General features: G+C 46.1%; 1 protein-coding gene and 3 non-coding genes across 4 annotated transcripts in view; 3 read left to right on the top strand and 1 right to left on the bottom strand.

The window, feature by feature from the left end:
- Positions 1-15724, top strand: part of LOC140188855 (uncharacterized) — a 631689-nt gene that overhangs the window by 595258 nt on the left and 20707 nt on the right. The gene's annotated exons all lie outside the window — the stretch shown is intronic.
- On the top strand, positions 6987-7058 carry trnam-cau (transfer RNA methionine (anticodon CAU)). Its single transcript has one exon. It is a non-coding gene; the product is annotated as a tRNA-Met (tRNA).
- trnan-guu (transfer RNA asparagine (anticodon GUU)) lies at positions 7189-7262 on the top strand. Its single transcript has one exon. It is a non-coding gene; the product is annotated as a tRNA-Asn (tRNA).
- trnag-ccc (transfer RNA glycine (anticodon CCC)) lies at positions 10072-10143 on the bottom strand. Its single transcript has one exon. It is a non-coding gene; the product is annotated as a tRNA-Gly (tRNA).

Raw genomic sequence — 15724 nt, 5'->3', positions numbered from 1 at the left:
CAATGGTGACATAATGGTGAACATAGCGCTCTTACAGAAAATTGACGCAGGTGTGATTTTCAACCATCGCAGTTAGCAGAGTCTTCATCTTTCATCGAAACTATCAAGAATAAACTCTTCATAGAACTTGATCTGCGCAGACTTCTTTCGGCCGACTGGCCAAACCCTGCTAAATCGCGTACGAGTTCCCATGATTGAGTATAAAATTATTATTCACCCTGGGCTGGCCAGTCGATCAAGGGTGGATTTCCTATCTTTCACATTTTCTCGATGAACCGACCAGTGCAGCTTCCTGTTCTCACTGTAACCCAGACTCCCACAACAAACTTAAAACGCATCAAAACATGTCAGATGATGTGTTTACCCTGAGTGTGTCATTCTACACACCACTCAATCTGCCTATCCCTGTGGGATCCCTCTCCACACCCTCTCTCTAGTACACGATTAAATTAAACCCTCCTTTATTGGGATTAACAAATGTAAGATAGAATCGCAGACTCATGCCACCCTGAAACAGGCCTTTCGACCCACCACGTCCATGCTGACAATCAAGAACCAATCTCACCAGAGGAAAAGAAAAATCAACTCACTTACGAACTGATTTATTGCCTTCAGTGCCTTGCTGGTTGAGGTGCTTGCCCAGACAATTCTCTAATGTTCTGAGTGTATCTGCCTCCGGCATGGGTTCCAGTTTCCAAACACCGTCTTCATGAAATTCCTAATCTGATGCTGTCTACGTTTACACACGTCAGGACATTTTACCAGCATTCAGATAGGCCCCGGCTAATTTGATATGACCTTCAAAGATCTCCGTCACCTCCAGCACTCCATGGACACAACCGCACTCTATCCAGTCTCGGTTTACACCGGAATTCTCCATCTCAGCCAAAATGCTGTTGAATATCCCCTGCATTCAACGCTTCAGTCCGTTTACAGAGTGCGCAGAAGTTTTGATTCTGAATCCTCGGTAAATTAGACAAGTATAGATGGTAAACACAAAATAATCTGCAGATGCTGGGGTCAAAGCAACACTCACAGCACGCTGGAGGAACTCAGCAGGTCGGGCAGCATCCGTAGAAACAATGAGTCGACGTTTCGGGCCGGAACCCTTCGTCAGGACTGTAGGAGGAAGGGGCAGAGGCCCTATAAAGAAGGTGGGAAGGAAAAGGCTAGTAGGTTCCAGGTGAAAAACCAGTATGGGGAAAGATAAAGGGGTGGGGGAAGGGAGGCAGGGAGGTGATAGGCAGGAAAGGTGAAGAAAGAATGGGGGGAAAACACATTGGGTAGTAGAAGGAGGCGGGACCATGAGGGAGGGGGTAGGCAGCTGGAGGAGGGGGCAGAGTGATATAGGGATAGGGGAATGGAGGGGGAGGGAATTACCGGACGTTGGAGAATTCTATGTTCACACCAAGGGGCTGGAGACTACCTAGACGTTAGATGAGGTGTTGCTCCTCCAACCTGAGTTTAGCCTCATCACGGCAGTAGAGGAGGCCATGTATGGACATATCTGAAAGGGAGTTGGGAGCAGAGTTGAAGTGGGAGTTCCTGTCTGTCCTGGCGGACGGAGTGGAGGTGTTCGACGAAGCGGTCCCCCAATTTGCGTCGGGCTTCACCGATGTAGAGAAGACCGCACCGGGAGCACCGGATGCAATAGATGACCCCAACAGACTCACAAGTGAAATGTTGCCTCACTTGGAAGTACTGTTTGGGGCCCTGAATGGTGGCAAGAGAGGAGGTGTAGGGACGGGTGTAGCACTTGCGCTTACAGGGATAAGTGCCAGGTGGGAGATCCGTGGGGAGGGACGTGTGCACCAGGGAGTCACGGAGAAACCGATGGTCTCGACCGAATGGATGACCATGGGCCCAGCACACTCCCGCTGCGCCACTCTGCTATTGGCTGAACGTGGTGTTGCTCTGCTCCGTTGTGGACGCTTCCAATTCTTTTCTTTCATTTTTACTTATCGGTGTTCTGCTGACATCACATCGTTTCCCTTAATAACTGCTCTTCGTTGATTTATTTCGCGGCTATCTCTCTGCCCGTGTCTCTTTGTTTTCTATTCCGTGTTCCCTGCCCCCGGCCCCATCCTGTCCTTATCTCTGTGTTCCGACCCGTTCAGAGACCTCGTTCCAGGCATGTCAGCAGTGAATGTTTTTTGCATTATCTAATCAACACGATTTCAGTAGCCCTGCTGTCACACATTCTGTTTATCTTCCATTGTGTCTCTTCTGCGTTCTCTCTCTTTGTCTCTGGGTTGTTCTTCGGGACAAACGTCAATGGGTCGAACAACAGAGAGCCGAAATGAGTCAAAGGACACTATTTCCTCCTGTCGATATTTTGCAGCTTACGATGCTTTCACTCACACCAAGGTGGTTTAATTTAATCAATCCCGAGGTCTCGTTAACTTCTCAGCCGGTTGATGTAATTGAATAAATAACATAATTAAATTGTTCGCGGCTGATCCCGCTGTTGTGCTTTTCTGCCTCGTTGGTGTAAAAACCGGGGACCGAGTCTTCGGGCCGAATCCGGATGCTCCGGGAGCGGATCTGTTATCCAGTCTGGTTCGGGATGCTGTTAGCTTGCTTCTCTTGTTTGCACGGTGTGTGTTTCTTTCTCTCTCTTTCTCTGCGCATTGGCTTTTGGTCTTTTTAAAATTGGATTATTCGAGTTTCTTGCCTTGTGGTTGCTTATGAGCAGACAATTCTCAAGGTGTATAATTTATACTTATTTGATAATAAATGTGCTTTGAATCTTTGAATTCTCTCCTGTTAATAGATTTCGCCTCTATTGCCTCTGAAGAAGGGAAATCCAAACAACCCCGTTCTCCTGCCTGCAGGTAGGGACCCGTGCTTAAGGAAGGATACCTTTAGTGAACGAGGGAACGCGGCAAGCGGTCACTAGACTTGTTCGCTGAGGAGACCTTAAACACTGTGGGCCGATACTCTCTGGAATAATCTCATTTCTTCACACACTGACGGAGCCCCACGATTAGGAGTTCTGAAGATGTCCGGCTCAATAGGAAAGCAGTTCAGTCCATGTTGGTGGCAGATGATCAGTCGAATGTTAAGAGTGACCAGAGTCACTCAGCCGACAGAATTTCCAATGAACACCCTGAATTCATAAGAACCTACACGAGGAAACATGGGGATTGATTACAGATGGTTACTATGGATCAGTATGCAGAAGCTCTGGACTGCAAACCATCCCTCTTCTCCTCACAGTACATCGGCTGCTCTGTCAATGTGTTCCACATCCCCACTTCACTGTCTGACTACACATCTTCCTGTTTCACACCGATTCTAAAACTATATAAAAAGAAAGATGTCAAAATATTATGGAGTGTGTGAAGTTCAGTGAAATGGGAGGTAACGTTAATCAACATATTAGTTTAAAATAGAAGGAAGTATTTTATCGGAATGGTAAGGTTTTGTCGCCCGCTGACTGTCAACGTGATTCAGCTGGGCGAGGACGTCAATTCCAAAATGCTTGCTGGCAACCACACACCATGTTCCAAAACTTTGGTTAAGCAAGCAAGGTTTATAGCGAGAAGACCCGAATCCATCAGTGGAGAAATTGTTTTCCAATTATGTAGAGACACAACATCTGGAACACCATTCAGAGTACAAGCATTTAAAGGGGTACTGTTAATCGCTGGAAACGAGTAAAGTTTTATCTTTAATTAAATTAATACCTGTGGTGTGCAACTTGAGTTCTGAACTGAGTTCGAGATATAAGGATTGTATCCTCTGGAATATAGAGCAGTAAGAACTTGTTACAGAATAGATGTAAAATCCTGAGGTGTCTTAACAAACAGGATGTGATGAGACTGGTTCCTCCTGGATGAGGATATAGATTACAGTCACAACGGCCCGTTCATATGAAATGCTGGAACAGTGGTCCGGTGATTCCAATGCAGAGATGACGATTCAAATGAAATAACTGGAAGACCTGTGTCGCCCACTCCCCTTCCTATCTTCTATGTCCGGAGATAAGGCGTTCCGTTCGGTGCAGTCCTCTGCCGCAATGCTGTCCCAGAGAATAAAGCTGCTGGGCTCCACCAATCTTTCCACCTCGTCGCTAACAGTGTGAAACAGCATCCGTGTCTCACCCAATAGATTCCTCTCCCGAAAGTCCAAAGTTGGAAGATTAAACTAAATTTATTCCCGAACTATATACACGTCACCATAGGAGCGTCCATAGTAAATAGAACGAAACACAAGCCAAACTATGAAAGACCACACTCAACAAAGATAGCAAACGACAAAGGTGATAAAAAACATAAACTACACAAATACAAGAAAAAACAAAGAAAATATTAAAAATAAATAATCAATAAATATCGAAAACATGAATTGATGAGTCTTGACAGTGAGTCTCTGGGTTGTGGGTACAGTTCAGTGTTGGGTAAATGAAGTTGTCCATTCTTCTTCAATAGCCTGATGGCTGAGGGGTAATGGACCTATTGATGGGTTACCTCCTTCCCATTGCCAGCAGCGAGAAGAGAGTATGACCTGGATGGCCGGGATCCTGCATTCCGTGTAGTTGAGCTCAGCGGCGGGGAGGGCTTTACCTGTGCTGGACTGGGCTCTATCCATTACTGTTTGTGAGCTTTTCCGTACAAGGGCATTGGTGGTCCCATGCCAGGTCCTCATGCCACCAGTCAATATGCTCTCCACCGCACACCTATGGAAATCTGTCAACATTTTAGATGGCGTGTAGAGGCGCTGCCGAGCCTTTTCTGTAATGAAACGTATGTGCCGGGCCAAGGATTGATAATCTGAAATGATAACACTGAGGAATTTAAAGTTACTCCCTCATCCTTCCCTCGCTGATTCTCCTCGTCCCTCAACATCCGCACTGTGCCCTCACTCGGCTTTTCACATAGATTCCCTTCTCACTTCTTTCATTTCTTGTGCTGAGTTTGCAACTCACTCCCATAACTCCACTTCAGTGATAGTTTAACTACCTCGAAATGTTTCCAGTGCTTCTTCCGTTGGTGTCTTCAGAGGAGCGCCGTCTCTCCAAAGGCATAACACGCTGCCAGGAGGTTATGACCATCGCGTATTGATTAATGTCCACATACAACTAATGTTAACATAATTCATTTGAGATATTTCCAGGCCTGTTCGTGTTCAATATCTCAACTGTGTTATCACATTTATTCCTTCAGTTTGCTAGTCACTGCGCTTTCTGTATTTAACTTAGTTTGTTTCCGTGTGTGCGGGGGGTGGGGGGGGAGTGTGTGTGAGTATGCGTGTGTATTTGTTTGTTTTCGTGCCTGTGCGTGTGTGTATCTGTTTGTTTACACGTGTGTGTGTGTGTGTGTGTTTCTTTTCACTGGTGGATATAATATCAATTTAATGTCTGGAAACTCATTCCCAGACCAGAGAAACAACTCATATCAAGAGTTTGCTACTGGGAAGGAAAGGGTCAATTTCTTTCATGAAAAAGGTCTTTAAATTACATTTTCTGTGGTACGTTTTGGTATCTGTTAATAGATTTTTGTTGAATTAATCACACGTAATTTTATTTTTACAATATAAGAACATTTCTCCGAATATCTACTTTACAAAAGATTTGGGAAGATGATTCATGGGTTTAGCAAGACACGGATCAACACACCCAAAATGCTGGAGGAACTCAGCAAGTCAGGCAGATTTTTCCTTGGAGCGACGGAGGAAGTTATGGAAAAGAGTACAGTCGACGTTTTGGGCCGAGACCCTTCAGGAGGTCTGGAGAAATCAAATGAGGAGTAGAATTGAAAAGTGGGAGAAGAGAGGGAGAAGCCCGGTGATAGGGGATAATCAGCTGCCAGCGTGTCTTTACACCGTCCCACGTGGGGGAGTTAAAACCCAACCCTTACTGTGTCAGTTACAAAGCTACGGTGGAGAAATGAAAAAACTGCCCCTCGTTACAGGGAGGGGCGAACCATCAGCGATAGTCCCTACCGCTCCATCTGTCACTCACTGGTCCGGTCGTGATGGTCTGAACGTGATACGAACAGTTAATCCCGGAGGAGGAATTGCTGCATTTGAGGGAAGTGTTTGCAATGCATTAATGTCGCGAGTTCCGTTTCACAAGGTGAACTGCTGGTTCAGCACTGAAGGGACTCGGACAGTCATCCAATCATCAGGACAGGGTTAGGAAGTTAATGGCACCTCGGGACTGAGTCCCCGTTGTGGGTGAAAACGTCGCTGTTTATGCTTTTAAAAAGCCTCAGAAGTGGGATGAATTGTCTGTCTGAACAATTAAACAATGTAGAACAGAGTCACTGGTGAAATATCGGGAACGAGGAGCAAGACGGTTAGAGCATAAATGGCACAGAGATGATAACTGAGTGGGCCAGAAAGTAGGGAGGAAAGAAAGAAAGGTGGAGAAAAAGAGAAAGAGGAGAAACAGGGAATGAACGAAAGAAACTGGGTATGAATACGGGGAAAAGAGGGAATGGACCCAGACATATACAGACCCAGACCCAGACTCAGACAGTGATGTTGTGGGGATGGAACTGGACTCTCTGACGGTGGTGTCTGAAAAGAGGATGCTGTCCAAGTTGCATGCCGTCTTGGACAATGTCTCCCATCCACTACATATTGTACTGGTTGGGTACAGGAGTACATTCAGCCGGAGGCTCATTCCACCGAGATGCAACACAGAGCGTCATAGGAAGTCATTCCTGCCTGTGGCCATCAAACTTTACAACTCCTCCCTTGGAGGGTCTGACACCCTGAGCCAATAGGCTGGTCCTGGACTTATTTCCTGGCATAATTTACATATTATTATTTAAATATTTATGGTTTTATATTGCTATATTTATACTCTATTCTTGGTTGATGCAACTGTAACGAAACCCAATTTCTCTCGGGTTCAAAAAAGTATGACTATGACTATGACTGTGACTAAGACATAAACAGACACAGAGATAAACACATACACAACACACACAAAGCATCCACAACACTCACATACAACAATTCTTTATATTCTCGGCAGCAGAGTGGCGCAGCGGAAGCGTGCTGGGCCCATAACCCAGAGGACGATGGATCGAAACCATCCTCTGCTATATTTTCTGTTAGCGGCAGCGCTTATGCATCCTCGTGTTTTAAAACACAAATGTGTCATATTATGCATTTGTAAAAGGAAACCGGATTTCAATTAAAATTCGTCATTTATTCGTACTTCATTTAATTCTCGTCTCTGTGGCGCAATCGGTGAGCGCGTTCGGCTGTTAACCGAAAGGTTGGTGGTTCGAGCCCACCCAGGGACGCTGGTGATCGTCAGCAGTTTTTTTTTTTAATCTCTTTCTCATTCAAGAGAAATTATGCAGCAGCAGCTACGGAATAAAGTATACGGTCGATGTTTCAGGCCGAAACCCTTCACAGGTTCATGAAGCAGCCTGGCCTGCTGAGTTCCTCCAGCATTCTGTGTGTGTTGCTTGGATTTCCAGCACCTGCACATTTTACCGTTTGTGATTCGATTTCTGCACTGTGAAGTCTCTTCCATGGAATTGAACTGAATTAACTATTAATTACGTCCTTCACATACATGAGGAGAAAAAAATCTTTACGTTACGTCTCCGTCTAACTATACAATGTACAATTTATAGTAATATGTAATAAATAGTATGTACAACAGGACAGTCAATATAACATAGAAATACGATTGTATCAGTGTGAATTAATCAGTCTGTTGGCCTGGTGGAAGAAGCTGTCCCGGAGCTGTTGGTCCCGGCTTTTATGCTGCGGTACTGACTCCCGGATGGTAGCAGCTGGAACAGTTTGAGATTGGAGTGACTCGGGTCCCCAACAAACCTGCGGGTCTATTTTACACACGCTAGTGATCCGGCAGTTTTTTTTTTCTCTCTCATACAAGAGAAAATGTGCAGCAGCATCTATGGAATAAAGTACACAGTCGCCGTTTCAGGCCGAAACCCTTAGAAACATAGAAACATACAAAACCTACAGCACAATACAGGCTCTTCGACCCACAGTGCTGTGCCGAACATGCACATACTTTAGAAATTACCTAGGGTTACCCATAGCCCTCTATGTTTCTAAGCTCCATGTACCTATGCAGGCGTCTTTAAAAAGACCCTGTCGTATCCGCCTCCACCACTGTCGCTGGCAGCCCATTCTATGCACTCATCACTCTCTGCGTAAAAACTTACCCCTGACATCTCCTCTGTACCTACTTCCAAGCACCTTAAAACTGTGCCCTCTCGTGCTAGCCATTTCAGCCCTGCCGGGGGGGAGGGGGGGAAACACCTTTGACTCTCCACACGATCAATGCATCTCATCTTCTACACCTCCATCAGATCAGCTCTCTTCCTCCGTCACTCCAAGGAGAAATGGCCGAGTTCACTCAACCTATTATCATAAGGCATGCTCCCCAATCAAGGAAGCATCCTTGTAAATCTCCTCTGCACCCTTTCTATGGTTTCCAAACCCTTCCTGTAGTGAGGTGACAAGATCTGAGCACAGAACTCCAGGTGGAATCTGACCAGGGTCCTACATAGCTGCAACATTACCTCTCGGCTCTTAAGTTCGATCTCACGGTTGATGAAGGCCAATGCACCGTATGCCTGCTTAACCAGAGAGTCAACTTGCTTTGAGTGTCCTATTGACCCAGATCCCAAGATCCCCCTGATTCTCCACACTGCCAAGAGCTTTACAATTAATACTATATTCTGTCATCATATTTGACCTACCAAAATGAACCACTTCGCACTTATCTAGGTTGAACTCCATCTGCCACTTCTCTGCCCAGTTTTGCATCCTATCAATGTCCCGCTGTAACCTCTGGCAGCCCTCCACATTATCCACAGCACCCTGAAAATTTGTGGCATCAGCAAATTTACTAGCTCATCCCTCCACTTCCTCATACAGGTCATTTATAAAGATCACGAAGAGTAGGGGTCCCACAACAGATCCCTGAGGCACACCACTGGTTAACGGCCTCCATGCAGGATATGACCAGTCTACAACCACACTTTGCCTTCTGTGGGCAAGCCAGTTCTGGATCCACAAAGCAATGTCCCCTAGGATCTCATGCTTCCTTACTTTCTCAATAAGCCTTGCATGGGGTACCTTATCAAATCCCATGCTGAAATCCATACACACTACATCTACTTCTCTACCTTCATCAATGTGTTTAGTAACATTCTTCAGGATCATGAAGCAGCCTGACCTGCTCAGTTTCTCCAGCATTTTGTGTGTGTTGCGAGGATTTCCAGCCTCTGCACAGTTTCTCGTTTGTGATTCGACTTCTGTACTTCAAAGTCCCTTCAATGGATGCCTACCCTGAAGAAGTTTAAATCTTCTCTTCGACGAGAGTTCAGTGAAACCCTCTCTCACTGCCGCCCCCTCTGCAATTTCAGCTCTTCTGTTTCTGCTGTGTTTCATTGCGAGCTGGGAAACGCTGCGCTGTCCGGAGGCAGCGCTCCGTACTGCAGTCGCGATGAGTACAGTGGGAATTGAATCTGTTCTACGTGTTTCAGTCACATATACCGAAATACAGTGAAATGCTTCTCTTTCTCTCTGTTCATAGAGATCAAATACACAGTGCATTGGGAGAGAACAAAGTGAAGCAATAAGCAAATGCAGAATGAAGTGTAACAGCCACAGGGAAAGCACGGCGCAGGTAAATAATATGCTGCAGCACCATAACGAGGTGGATTGTGAGGTCAAGAGTCCATCTTATCGTACTAGGGATCCATTCAATAGACACAACTTTCCATGAGACTGTGATGTGTACCTTCTGCTGGATGAAGGAGGGAGACCAGAAAATATCTGGGGCGTGTTGTGTCTTTCATCAGGAATCTGTATGTTCGATTTGACCAGAAAGTGTACGTTTCCTCGAGCAGAGTCCTTGGAACTAACGGACTTCCGGGGTCTAAAGTTATGTTTTTCATTCAATTTGGGGTCCTCGATCCTCCTACATCAGGGACCACCACCATCGTACCTGAGGGATCCATCTGATGCATTAGAGTGAATTTCACTGACAGTAAATTGCCCATGAATTCTGCGTTCATAGTGCTTGGTGAGAGGTTATCTTTTTCAGTCTAAAAGTGTACAACCTGCGATGGCCGGGAATCGAACCCGGGTCAACTGCTTGGGAAGCAGCTATGCTCACCACTATACCACCATCGCCCCATGATGCAAACCAGATTCGGTTACTGAATGATCTCTGGTGCTATAAGAGTCTGTAACTCGATTCTCAGAGTCTGAGCTGTTTTCTGAAGGATCATGCCTCACTCTGTTGCAGTTCCTATTCCGACCACTGGATGTCGCGACGTTCCGACAGACCGGAGAAACACAGCACCTGGGATCCGACTGAAGGGAGAATCGACCCGAGAGATTCGAAGGGCTACAAATGGTTTCCTGCTTGACGTATCAGTAAATGGGAACCAAATTCTGATTATAAATATCCGTTCAAACAAACACGCGGTTAGACTTTAATGGGATCCCTTCCTTTGGCCAGTCCTTGAACTCAATCAGTGACTGAATCACTGAAGAAGTCTGAGACCCCTCCAGTCACACGGTGAGGAGGGGATGGGTAAAATGCGCCACCTCTACACTCAGCAAACAAACATCAGAGTGACTCTATGAGTTCTCCTGCACCCTGACATCCGTGTGACAGATTCCCCACTCCTGTTTATTCCTCGTTAGTTTCCCCACCTGTCACGCGAGAGAGAGGGGTTCGATTCGCCGACGGGAAGACCGTTTTCCTGCTTCAAATGAAGACAGGATTAGAATATGGGAGAGTCTAGTGTGCAAATAGCCCGCGACTGGAGAGTCTCCCGAGAACAATGGACGGTCTGTTCAGCATTTTTTTTCAGTGTTCCATCATCGTGTCTGTACTTCAACGCCGTTCGGCGTTAAGCTCGGTGACCGAATCCTTCACTCCGAAACATTAAACCGGGGCTGCTGCTCCAAGATATGAACCCCCGCACTTTCCCACCACTCATGGCGACTCTGTCAGATTCCCTGGGTGACTGTGTGGAGAAGACAGGCAAAGGTACAGCTGAAACACTTTGGAGACAACCAAACCATGTGGCCGTGTTTACCGACGGGTTTAAAGTCACCCTGCCCCTCCCGCAGCCCCGGACCCTCCGACCAGACGCTCAAAAAGTGCACTGGAGGAAGGTTAGCTTAATGTTTGTGACGTCATTGCAGCATGTACGTAAACGCTGCGTTGCCCCACCCCTGGACCTGATTGACAGCAGAACCAAGAAGCGGGTTCGAGCTGTTGACTGGCTCAGGAGCAGTAGCGGTTGGTGGCGCTGGCAGTGAATGTGTGGGGATTGTGGGAAATAATGTAGGTTAAGGAGGGGCCCTCCGTCTGGAAAAAGATCCGGAAACTGAGGGTTCTGGTGAATGCGGGAGGAGGTTGGAATGAAGTTGAATTTACATCTGGAATCTGGATCTGGAATAATTTCAAGTGATTCGTTAAGAAAGGCTGGATACTTTGGAAGGAAAAAAGACTTCAAGGTAATGTTTAAATTTGACCTGGAACAGCCTTCTTTCATCAATCCCATTAAATTAACTGCAACAACACACGAAATGCTGGAGAAACGCAACGGCAACTATGGAAAAGAGTTCAGTCGACATTTCGGACCGAGACCGTTCATCAGACCTGAGTTCCTCCGGCATTGTGTATGTGTTGTTTGGATATCCAGTATCCGCACGTTTTCTCGTTTGAAATTAACTGCAGAGTTGAAATCTGCTTTAGGGAGTATAGAATGTGCTCAAACCTGAAGAGGAGGAGATGTGCCAATCGTTAAGATAAGAAACTGTGAGAAGGCTTTATTGGGTTAAAATAAGATAATATCTCTGTTTCCTGATGAAAATAGAGGTAACCGGGGTGTTAGAACTGTCACAAAGGGGTGCTGGGAACGGACCCAAATGCGAGACACAGACATTGAAGTACAAGGAACAGGATTTGACTAGAGTAGGGACGTGACAGGATTCAGACCAGGAACAGGGACAAAAACGCAGACGTGGGCTGGGGAAAGCGGGACCAGGGCTAGAAACCATGGACAAGGAGACAAGCTGGGGCCTTTCCTCTTGAGCTTGGCTGCGGGATCGTCGAGGCTTGGGTTCTTGGAGATCAGAGACAGACTCGGGACCGAACATCAACATAGAGCCGGGACTTAACCTTCGAAAAGCCGGGACTCATTTTTAAGCAACACACATCAAAGTTGCTGGTGAACGCAGCAGGCCAGGCAGCATCTCTAGGAAAAGGTACAGTCGACGTTTCGGGCCGAGACCCTTCGACAGGACTAACTGAAAGAAGAGCTAGTAAGAGGTTTGAAAGTGGGAGGGGGAGGGGGGATCTAAAATGATAGGAGAAGACAGAAGCGGGAGGGATGGAACCAAGAATTCGCATATCAGCTCTTGTCTGAATGATGACTTGTATCCTCTCCAATTCCCCTACTGAAGCAACAGCAGATGCTGTCTCGTTGGCTCTTCACACAACTCTGGAACATCTTTTCAGCAAAGATGCAAACATCTGAATGCCCTTTATTGATTACAGCTCAGCACTCAACACCATCATCCCCTCAAAACTAATCAGTAAACTCCCAGTCCTGGGCCTCAATACCCCCATGTGAAATTGAATCCTGGATTTCCTCAGGTGCAGACCCCAGCCAGTTCAGATTGGCAAAAACGTCTCCTCCACAATCTCTATCAGCACAGGAGCACCATAGGGAAGTGTGCTTAGCCCCCAGCTCTACTCGCTTTACACCTATGACTGTGTGGCTGAGTACAGCTCCAACACCGTATACAAGTTTGCTGATGACACCACTGTTGTGGGCTGTATCAAAGGTGGCGATGAATTGGCATGCAGTAGGGTGACAGAAAACTTGGTTGAGTGGCATAATAACAACAACCTCTCAATCAATGTCAGTGAGACCAAGGGACAGATTGTTGACTTCAGCAGGGGATCTGGAGGTACATGAGCCAGTAATCAAAGTACGATCAAAAGTGGAGAGAGTCAGTAACTTTAAATTCCTGTGTGTCACTCTCTCAGAGGACCGGTCCTGGACCCATCATATAAGTATTACTGTGAACAAGGCATGACAGCTTTTCTACTTCCTCAGGAATCTCAGAGATTCAGCATGCCATTGAAAACTTTGTCAAACTTCTATAAATGTCTGATGGTAGGTGTGCTGACTGGCAGCATTATGAACTGGTATAGGAACACCAATGTCTTTGAGTGGAAATTCCTACAAAGCTAGTGGATTCAGCCCAGCTACATCACGGGTAAAACATTCATAACCACTGAGCACATCTACATGAAACATAGCCATAGGGAAGCAACATCCATCATCAAAGATCCTCACCACACAGGCAATGCTCTTTTCTCACTGCTGCCATCAGGCAGAAGGTACAGGTGCCTCAGTACACGCTCCACCAGGTTCAAGAACAGTCACTACCCCTCAACCATCAGGGACTTGAACAAAAGGGGATAGATACACTCACGTCAGGACTCTTTTCAGGACTCTGTTACATGGTTATTTCATACTCATTATTTATTGCTTTTTTCTCTGAATTTTCACTGTTTGTTTACAGTTTATAATTCCTCATATTTACAGTTCACAGGAAGTTATATTGATTTGCTAAGAATTGCCGCAGGAAAGAATCTCAGGGTTGTATGTGGTGACATGAATCTACTGTGAGAATAGATTTTACTTTGAACTAGATGGTGATATTTTTGTACCATGAGGACAACTTACTTTGGATTAAAATTTTGGCTTTGACAATATTTTTCCGTGACGCTCTTTCTTCATGAATTTTTCAGTGATCTAGTTACAAGGTTTTTACCCCAAATTATAAAAGATTATCCAACAAAAATATGCAAAATACAAACATTAAATATGTATAATGCCGCAGAGTCATATTAAAATATGAATATTACTGTCTCTAACACACTCAATTCCCGTGGGTGGGGAGGGAGTCACCGATCCCGGAAATCTCCGTCTGCACCCACTCTATTTACAATGGTGGCAAGTTTTTCAGCGGCTCCACTGATTGACAGCTCCCTCTGCCCCGCCTCCCGGGCAGTGCACTCTCCATCACGTGACACACAGAGACAACCAATCCGTGACGAATGACGTCACAGATGTCCCACCTCCGTCGTTTCCTGGGGAACGGTAAATCCCGGCTGGTGGCGTCAGGACTATGGCGACGTGGGCTCGATCGTTTCGGCTCCGCTGTGGGATCCTCTTCCTACCCACGGAACAGTGAGTGTCTGTCAGCGCCTCCCTGCACCGGCTCTCTGCCTCAGGTACAATATTTAAAACATATTTGCACAGTCACATGGATGGGAAAGGTTGAGAGGGATACGGGCCTAATGCAGGCAGATGGGCCGAGTTCAGGTCGACATCTTGGTCGGCGGGGATGAGTTGTACCGAAGGGACTGTTTCATTTCTGTATAAACCAGTGACTCTGTTTTGGGAGTTAATTCCGGATGCCAGCTATTCTCTGTGTGAAATATTTACCCCTCAGATCCCCTTTGAATCTGACTTTAAACAGTTTTGTCCAACTCTGATGAGAGGCAGTTCTTTGGCTGACAAGGCAAGTAGAACACACAACCCTGTCTACCTGTGATGCCACGTACAGGGAACTGTGTAACAATATTAGAGGCACATGCACAGGGGCTTCAGTGAGCAAGGCCCAGAGGGATATGAAACTAATGCAGGAAAGTGGGATTAGTATAGCTGTGCATGATGGGGAACATAAATGTGATGGGCCAGAGGGTCTGTTTCTATCCTGTACAACCCTGACCACAGCAGTCCTCCAATGCAGTGGGGTTTGCCACCTTCATTCTCAGCTGTGAGCTTGTTCCACTGAACCCCTTATCCTCTGAGAAGACATTTGCACCCTCCCACCGTGACCAAGCTGTCAGCCATCTGTCCTAATATCACCCAGAGTACTTCACCAAATTCCTATTTCAAAGTATTGTAACTGGTGCCCAGGAAATGGGAGCATTTTGGTAGCCTTTTAAGGGGGTTTGTTCAGTACTTGACCATTAATACCTTTGTACAACAAAAATCCATCGTACTGGGTTCTGAATATTTTAGCTGAATCCATCCTGAAGCTCTGTGTTCCAGGTTCCCACTGCACTTTCACAGTCAGTGGTTTCTGCATGTCCATACTGACCATCAAGAATCTGTCTCCACTAACTCAGCACTTGGTCTGTCTCCTACCCTGCCTTGGTGATTCAAATGCTCATCCAGATGGTCCTTAAATACCAGCCTGCACCACCTCCTCAGGCAGAGTGTTCCAGATTGTAACTTCCTGGGGAGCGAGGACAGTTTTCCTCAGATCCTCTTTAAACCACACGTTTCTCCCATTCAACTTAGTTGCACACACCGCATACTTGTGTGTATTAAATTCCATCTGCCATTTTCCCAGCTGGTCCACATCCCATGTCAAGATTAGCAATCCTTCCTCGCTGTCCTCTGCACCCTTAATCTTGGTGTCATCTGTAAATTTGCTGATCCAGTTTAATACATTCTCATCCAGATCATTAATACAGATGGAAAACAACAATGGACCCAGCACTGGGAAGTTTAACCAGGGCAGGATGTACACAGTGAATGACAGGTTCCTGAGAAATGTTCATGAACAGAGACTTTGTGTGTTTCTGCCTCCACTACTTCCTCTGGCGGCTCATTTGGGATAGCAGCTATTCTCTGTCACATTGACTGTTCCATTTATAATAAAT

This window comes from Mobula birostris, chromosome 28 (genome assembly GCF_030028105.1).
Source record: "Mobula birostris isolate sMobBir1 chromosome 28, sMobBir1.hap1, whole genome shotgun sequence".
Taxonomy (NCBI): Eukaryota; Metazoa; Chordata; class Chondrichthyes; order Myliobatiformes; family Myliobatidae; genus Mobula; species Mobula birostris.
Note: the sequence above shows the minus strand (reverse complement) of the source record. Positions and strands in the feature narration are given on the sequence as shown.